Source organism: Macadamia integrifolia, unplaced genomic scaffold (assembly GCF_013358625.1).
Source record: "Macadamia integrifolia cultivar HAES 741 unplaced genomic scaffold, SCU_Mint_v3 scaffold1202, whole genome shotgun sequence".
Lineage (NCBI taxonomy): Eukaryota > Viridiplantae > Streptophyta > Magnoliopsida > Proteales > Proteaceae > Macadamia > Macadamia integrifolia.
Window position 1 is genome coordinate 196,236 of NW_024868118.1, and position 9,402 is coordinate 205,637.

Genomic DNA, 9,402 nt, shown 5'->3' on the forward strand with positions numbered 1-9,402 from the left:
TCAGTATCGATGGAATCAGACACAGAGAATGGGAAGGGAAGAAGAAAGATGGGGAAGGAATAGGATCCTTCGGCTCTGATACCAAGTTGATGGAGAACCCTTAGGGAAGGGAGGGGAAATCAGAGTAGAGAGGGGGAAAAGGAGATCACACTCACACATTCATTCAATAATCAAATTGCTCTCTAAATCTTCAGTCGATTACAACCAATATATAGAAAAATAGGAACATGAAATTAGAAACTTAACTGAAATGAAAACTAGCCTAAATTAGGAAACAACAATAAAAAGGAAACCAAAGCAAGGAAATAAATCCTACTCCTACGTTCAAGTCTGGAAACTAAAAGCATGAAATAAAACACTAGGTAAACTACTAATTTTATTTCCAACCCTTGTTGGACCAAAACCCTGGGCTGGACCGGTTCTTCTTGGCTCTTGGCTTCCAAAGCCGGTCATGCTGGTCCAACCAAGAAAGGGCAGCCGTATCTGCATCAATCCTCTTCAGGGGGAGAATGATAAGAGTGAAAAGGCTACTGATGATATTCCTTTTCTATCCCCCTTGCCTATTTTCCCTTTTATGCTTGACATTGGGAAACATAAAGAGGTGGATATTATTGTATTAGTGGTGGTTTAAGTTTTGGTGATCAATCAGGTAGTGGTTCAGGTTCTGGTAATGAAAAGATGGATATTGTGTACACAAGAAGGAGTAAGAAGACCTGCCAAGAGTCCTCTTTGAATCCTCATCCTAAAATCCACCCTCCTCATCCAGGTAAGATTCCTTCTCCCCTATTTGAGTTAGACCTTCCCATTGCTATTAGAAAGGGAAAGAGAGTTTGTACTAATCCTATAGCCCTAATTTGTTTCCTATGATTCTCTTTCTTCTACAGGCGTTGGCTTTACAGTTGCTTTCCTCTGTTCCTATTCCCAAGAATGTCACTGAAGCTATGTCTAACTCTAAGTGGAAGCAAGCTAAAACTAAGAAAATGATGGCTCTTGAGAAAAATTGCATTTGGGAACTAGTTGATCTTCCCAGCTTCAAGGTTTCTTCAGCTGAAGGGAAGGTGTGTCTCTAAGAAAAAGGCTATATATGGTTTGAAACAATCTTCAAAAGCATGGTTTGAAAGGTTTAAATAAGAAATTCTGAAGAATGGATACTCATGGAGTTAGGCTGATCACACCCTATTTACCAAACAAGGTAATGGCACCATCACAGCCTTAATTGTCTATATTGATGATATTATAGTGATTGGAAATGTCAGAGTTGAGATAGCTAGGCTAATGGCCTACTTGGCTCAATAGTTTGAAATCAAAGATCTGGGGCCCCTAAAGTATTTTTTGGGAATTAAAGTGTCTAAATCCAAGAAGGGCATTAATATATATGCCAAAGAAAGTTTGTTCTGGACCTGTTGAAAGAAACATGAATGTTGGGTTGCAAACCTGCAAGTTCTCCTATTGAGCAGAATCATAAACTTGTAGAAGACTGTGGACCTTCCCTTGTTGATGCAGAGAAATATCAAAGGTTTGTTGGGAAGTTTATCTACTTGTCTTTGACTCTTCTAGGTATTACTTATGCAGGTGGGGTGGTGAGTTAGTTTATACATGCCCCCAAGAGTGGGCACTTGGATGTTGTCTACTGTATCCTTAGGTACTTGAAGTTTTCCCCAGGGAAAGGATTGCTTTATGCCAGGTATAACAACCTAAGAATAGAAGGCTACACTGATGCTGATTGGGCCGGTTTAGTTTCTGACAGGAGATCTACATCAAGCTATTGCACATTTGTGGTGGTAACCTGGTCACATGGAAGAGCAAAAAACAATATGTGGTGGCTCGATCTAGTGCAGAGGCAGAGTTCAGAGTTATGGCTCATGCAGTATGTGAACTCATTTGGTTGAGAAGGCTGGTCCAAGAGTTGGGGTTTCATACTGAGGCACCCATGAGACTTTATTGTGACAACAAGGCTGCCATAAGTATAGCCCACAACCCTGTGTAACATGACAGGACAAAGCACATAGAGGTTGATGGACACTTCATCAAAGAAAAGATTGACTCTGGTCACATATGTACTCCTTTTGTGAGGACTGGAGATCAACTGGCTGATATCTTCACGAAAGGGCTCATCCATCATCAGATTATTACTTTATTGTCCAAGCTGGGAATGTATGATATTTATTCTCCAGCTTGAGGGGGAGTGTTAGAGATTATGTACCAAGGATAGTTTGGGAACTTGTTAAGCTAGTTATTCCCTTATCTTGTAATTCTTCTTTTTCCCTCTTTACCTCCCTAGGAGGTGTATGTAATTTCATATAACATATTAGTGAAGATGTATATGTGTGGGAGAGATCATTCTCTACACACAAGTTTCCATTCCCAATTTCTCTTCTTCTTCTCCTAGCTTCTTCCCTGACCTTCTCTCTTCTTCTACTCTCTTGTTCTCTTTCAACATTCCCCCCTATGTTGTTTCTAATGCATCTTTATCTTCCTCCTATAAGGCCTTTGTTTCTTCATTGTCTTTTGTGTCTATTCCACAGGGTTGGAAGGAAGTCATAAATGATCCAAAGTGGAAGGCTGTAATGGTTGAGGAAATGTTGGCATTAGATAAAGATGGTACCTGGGAACTTGTTCTTCCTCCTCAGGGAAAGAAATTATTTTGGTGCAAGTGGGTGTTCACAACCAAGAAAAAGTCTGATGGGACAGTTGAGTGGCACAAGGCATGCTTAGTGGCTAAGGGCTTCACCTAAACCTATGGGATTCATTACCAAGAAATTTTTGCCCCAGATGCGAAGATGAACTATATCAGGGCATTGCTATCCGTTACTGCAAATCTAGGATGGAATCTTCAACAATTGGATGTTAAGAATGCGTTCCTGAATGGTGATCTAGAAGAGGAAATCTATATGGATGTTCCTCCTAGCTTTGCCACCCTCTCCACTGCCGGACGTGTCTACAAGTTAAAGAAGTTGTTGTACGGCCTTAAACAATCTCCTAGGGCATGGTTTGGCCAGTTCATTAAAGCTATGATAAGTTTTGGATACAGATAGAGTCAAGCAAATCACACCCTATTCACCAAGGCGAAAGGTAACCAGGTTACTGCTCTGATCATCTATGTTGACGATATTGCGAACTGGTAATAATGATGAGGAGATCTCCAACCTTAAGGCCTTACTAGCAGCAGAGTTTGAGACTAAAGACCTAGGACCTCTTCGGTATTTCCTTGGGATTGAAGTGGTTAGATCCAATAGAGGTATCTTTATTTCCCAAACATAAGTATATTTTGGATCTCCTTAGTGAGACAGGTATGCTTGGGTGCCAGCTTGCGGATGCCCTTATGGAGGTGTGCAATGGGTGACTCTGTTGATAAAGAATAGCACCTCTGTTGATAAAGAATAGCACCAAAGACTTCTTAGCCGCTTGATCTATCTGTCCCACACCAAGGCTGATATTGCCTATGTTGTGGGGATTGTTAGCTGTTTTCTTTATGATCCCATGACACCTCACCTTGATGCTGTGTATCGGATCCTACGGTACCTGAAATCCGTTCCTAGAAAGGAATACTATATTCTAGTCAGGGGCAGTTGAAGATCGAGGCCTTTAGTGATGCTTATTGGGCTGGATTCATTGATGATCGGAGATCTACATCTGGGTATTGTACTTTCCTTAGAGGGAATCTTGTTACTTGGCGTAGCAAGAAACAATCTGTGGTATCTCGGTCTAGTGTTGAAGCCGAATATCGCGCATTGACCCAAGGGCTTTGTGAGTTGATCTGGCTTAAGAGCCTACTAAGTGATCTTCGAGTTAATGTTGAAGGTCTTATGTGTCTGTATTGTGATAACAAGGTAGCCATCAGCATCGATAACAACCCCGTTCAGCATGATAGGACCAGGCATATTGAGATTGATAGACACTTCATCAAAGAGAAGCTTGACCAAGGCACTGTCTGGATTCCCTTTGTTAGTACTGTGAATCAATTAGTTGATGTGTTTACCAAGGCTGTTCATTGTAAGGCATTTCATTCTCTTGTCTCCAAGTTGGGCATGTACAATATATTTGCACCAACTTGAGGCGGAGTGTTGAGATGACCGTAGTTAATTTTGTATTTATCTTGGTTAAGTTCTATTTACCATAGTAAGTCTTGTAGATATTGACACTAAGTCAACGTTACCCTACTTTCTTTATTTGATTTATTGTAATCTTTTTATAAATAAGAAATACCTCTATCATTACTGACAAGTCGAATCATTCTCGAATCTCTGATTCTCAACTATATATATATATATATATATATACACACACACACTTAATATTTGTAGGAGAATGACCATGTACTTATTTTACTTTGGCTTTTCTGGAAATAATTACCTAGAACTCCTTGTACTGAAATACTGCTCATGTGAGAGAACACTATTCACCTACGGTAATGTGTGTTTGAGTGTTTGCTCTGGGAGTGGTTATGGTTACTTTTATTAAAATTGCGTAGGTTGTTGGTTTATGAATATGTGTTCTGGGAATGCTTCTGGTTATTTTGTATTAAAATTGTGTAGGTTGTTAGTGTATGAGTATGTCAACAATGGGAACTTAGAGCAATGGCTTCATGGAGCTATGTGTCAGCATGTATATCTTACTAGGGAAGCCCGCATGAAGGTTCTCCTTGGCACTGCTAAGGTGTCAGTTAATTCATACATATCTGGATTTGTGGATTTATTTTTTGCTTCCTTTTTGATTCATTTTTTTAATAGCATTCGATATTTGCTACAGGCTTGCTTTGCTACAGGCTTGCTTACTTACATGAAGCTATTGAGCCAAAGTGGTGCATCGGGACATCAAGTCCAGTAACATATTAATTGATAATGACTTCAATGCCAAGGTATCTGATTTTGGGCTGGCTAAGCTGCTGGATTCTGGCAAAAGTCATATCAAAACCCGAGTTATGGGGACCTTTGGGTAATTAATTTACAATCTACATCTAGTGGATACTTTATGATCATCAGCTTGTTCGCTCTACTATTTTTCTTTTTCAGAATTTATTTTGTTTGTATGTCAATGTATTTAAAATTCAATTGAGAAGTTGTGAATGCCGAGTAGGGGAACAAAACTCTCTCTCTCTCTCTCTCTCTCTCTCTCTCTCTCATGTATATATTTTTCTTTAATTGTCCAGATATGTGGCTCCAGATTATGCAAATACGGATCTTTTGAAGGAAAAGATTGACATTTACAGCTTTGGGCTTTTGCTGTTGGAAGCAATTATGGGAAGGGATCCAAGGGATCCTGGCGACTATGGTCACCCTGCCCATGAGGTATGTTGAAAGGATTTGAGGATTTTTTTTTTCAGGATTTTGTTGTTCAGCATCCGTATGTTAATATATCTGCTATTGGGATTTATGGAATATCCATGAAACATCTTAATTTCCTGAGAATTTTGATTTTCACATGATCTTGATAAATTCATACAAGTTCAGTTATCTCATGAAATATTTCGTAAGCCAAATTAATCTCTAACCTGATCCACTCTTAGTTGCTCTGAGACCCATTAGTATACTTTCTGAACATCCACAAGCAATAGATGGTTTATTTCTAATGCAAATATTTTGCTTCCTTCTGATTACCCTCTGGTTGATGCTCAAATCAGTATCCATTCATGCTGTTTTCAAAACAGAGGTTGTGTCTTTATATTGGGTAAGTGAGGGAAAGTAAAATAAAGCATGGAAAAGCCCGACAACTTTCCCTTGTGGTAATCTGTGGCATGCTTGGTTGACACTCTTGAGTGTTTATTGGGTAGCTAGGTGCTGAGCTTTTCCTTGTCCACACCTTTACTCTTCCACTATCACACAGTCCAACCAAATCCCAGGGTAAGTGTTCCACCGATTGAACCTTTGCCTCTATTAGCCGAAAGAACTTCCGTTGCTGGGAACTGATGAGACTGTCTTTGCTGGAGAAAACAATCTGCATGTTGGATTTTCCAGACTCTCTTTGCTGGAGAAACCAAAGGAAATAATCAATCGCTGCCACTTCTGTTAATTAATATGATTGTTTTTCTCTTCAGTCTGGAATATTTAAGTAATGTTAAGGAGTTGTTTGAGATCTTGTTGTTGGAGAGAGAGAGAGAGTTGGCTGTTTGAAATACAGAATGGAATTCATTGGTGGCTAGAACTTCACATGGTCAATTCTCAGAGTTTGTGAGCCTAATTATGAGGAAATGAGGAGATAGAGTTCCTTTTTTATTATTTCAGTTCATTGTATCTATTTTTATCTTTTTAAGGGTATATTTGTGGCCAAGATTGCATAGCCAACCAAATATGACAGGAAAATCTACCCACGTTCCTTCACTTCACCTTCCCCGACATATGGGAACCCAAATCACTACTCTTGCTGGGAAACCAAATGGAACCTGTACTTTATCCTTTACCCATGTTCATTACTGGTACTAAAATTGTACGTGATTTAAGAACTGGACTGCATACCCGAAGAACTAATTGAAATAGCTTGACCTTTCTTTTCTTGATGAAAAACCTCTGGCTCAGCACTTCCTGCTCGAAGTTTTTTTGTTTTGTTGATAAAATTTTAAGGTATTATATATGTCCCAAAGTATCTTTGTGGGAAACAGGTTTGTTCTCAATTGATGAGCATATTAACCAACCCTGTATCCTGAACCCTTATGGACAAGTAGTATCATTTTGTGGTTTTTGGAGTTCACGTTGGAAAAATGCAAGCTTAATTTGAGCCTTACATAATTTCCTGTCCCAAACTATGGCAGTCATTTGGTTAGTCTCCCCCCTCCCCTCCCTTGAGGCTTTCACTTTGATTTGACAGATATATTTTAAACATTTCATGAATATAGATGTTTCAATCTCTTCGAATGTGATTTGGTGGCGCTTGCAGGTGAATCTGGTTGACTGGCTCAAGATGATGGTTGGCAGTAGGCGCTCTTAAGAAGTTGTGGATCCAAATATTGAGACAAAGCCATCAACAAGGGCCTCAAAAGAACCCTTTTGACTGCTTTGTGGTGTGTTGATCCAGATTTGGACAGGACACCAAGGATGAGCCAAGTTGTTCACATGCTTGAGTCCGAGGAATATCCTATACCTCAAGAGGTATGCATCTGATATGATATTTCAGATTCCTTGAACATAGAATATAGCAGTGCTGCCACTATGATAGGAACTTTTTGCATTTTTATCTTTACCAGCATCATTTTCAGAAAATGAGGTGAGTTGATCCCTTTTTATTTTGAAACATCTGTCTATTTCTTGGTCCACATACAAATTGGTGCAATTTTAAAAGAACCTACTATGGTGCGCGGCTTGTCAAAATTCAGACTTGATGAAAGCCTAACTCTAGAAGCAAGCCTATAGGTTGAGCAGACATGTATCAATATTTGCATTTATTTAGATTTAGATATCTGGGTTTCAGATATGTATCGATGTTTCGCCTTTGCAATTCTGTGTTGATTCTACATTTCTGCCCTTCTACCTCTTGGGGAGCTCATATCCAACCTGAAATGAGTTTCTTTCTCCTCTTTTATCCAACCAATACAAGCTCCATTGGCTCTTCTTTTGGCTCCACACCCTAAAAAAAAAGCCAGGTATATCTGTCAGAGTTATGAGTTATACTTCCATTTAGTGGTTCTGATTGAGAGCTTTGTTTTGAAATTCTCAGGATAGGAGACACCGAAGGAGTCAAGGAGGGACCACGGAGGTTGATTCCCAGAGAGAGAATTCTGACACTGGTTGAAGTGACAATCCAGATTTGAGGTTTGATAACAGCAGGAACAACCGGAAGTAATTGTAGCCGTGGAGGATGGTAATTACATTCTTTTTCGCATTCTCGAGCTTTGCCTGCATGAGACTAGACAAAGAGGGAAGGGTGGATGATCAGCAGCGGAAACGGAATACTATTGGCTCTTGGGTCACTTTCTTATTGTAGATTTTGCAGAGAGGATTGTTGTGTATTATAGGTTTTACAGTGAAGAACTCAAATCATTGTTAGTGTGCAGTGTGTACAGATGTTTGTAGCTCATGGAAGTTTTTCATAAAATGATATTGCTATTGAAAATGAAACATTGGCAGCAGATCTAGCATGCTCTTCCCCCGCCTTGTGTTTATCTGGAACTCACTGGGGAAAGCTTTTTGTGCCTCAAATCTTGTAGCACAAGTTTATATGTCATTCTCTCTATTTTTGAAATGAAACCCCCTGTTTCTCTCTCTTGTCTCACTTTCTCTCTGTTGTTTTGTGTGTTGTTGGTCCTTATTCAACCAACCACTGAGGATCTAAATCTATTAACCACAACCCTTCCACTGAATGAAATTAGTATTACAGCCCACCTATTAATTGAGTAGACATAAGGTCAATGTGGGCCCCATTTTTCCTTACATTGATCACACTATCCTACGGGCGCAGGAAACGTCCACAGTCCAGACGGCAAGGAAAGAAAATGCTCCCCCACCCTGCTGGACATTGAAGATGTTTCTGTGAACCCTCCCATTGGCCAGCACATTGATATGTGTTACGCTAGGAGGGTAGCGTTCTCTTGCTTTTAACTGGTACTTGTGGTACTTGTGTGTGGGAGAACACCATGAAGCTTTCTCCCTTATGGGTGTGCGATGACATTAATTTATAATTTTTAATCATAATTAACATTTTTAGATAAGAATCGAAGCAAAATACTCTCCTTTTTTCTTCTTTTCCATGAAATTTTTATGTCCTGTGAGATTGGTCTTTTATGTATGCAAGCTTTTCTTTTTCCCCCCGAAATAAATTATAAGCGATTAGTGACTTTACATCTCATTTAAGCGCAAATAAAGACTAATCTTATGCTGAACCAAATATACATGTTTTTGTCACTGGTGCGGCCTTCTTCAGATTCTTTGAGTTTACCTTCTTGGTTGCTCATAGCCGCCCTAGAAATTTTCCCTTCCCTGTGAAATTTTACTGCCTCGGTAAATTGTTTCCTGTTTTACAGTTGAGAACTCTGCAATACTCGTACTTTTTAGCTTAGGGAGGCTTGTTTTGAAGGAGTGATTTATTTCCAATTGAAAGGGTTAGAAGAGTTAGAAATAGGCCTAAAATAACCATGGAAGAACTGGAAAGGAAGAACATGTATAGCTTAGGACTGTAATCTTGTATGATCTTGAATAGAGTGGACTGGAGGAATAGGATTCGTTATTCGACCACATTTAGTTGGGACCTTGGGATAAGGCCGAGTAACTAAGTTATTATCTATCCCTCCTGGGATCATATAGTGGAAAAAAAATACTTCAATTGCTTCTTTTGATGATTTTACTCTTATCACCTTCGATTGAGATTTGGTGAACAGTAACTGCATTTTTATTTGGTTTTAATTTGTGGCAATAACTGATTGTAGAGTACCGTGGCGGTGGGTTGCTGCGCTAGTCTCCCTAAAGATTAGTCGAG

At 39.4% G+C, this 9,402-nt stretch overlaps 1 pseudogene; it reads left to right on the forward strand.

The window, feature by feature from the left end:
• The first annotated feature begins 2,679 nt into the window (after positions 1-2,679).
• Positions 2,680-8,202, forward strand: LOC122063124 (annotated as a pseudogene).
• The last annotated feature ends 1,200 nt before the right edge of the window (positions 8,203-9,402 follow it).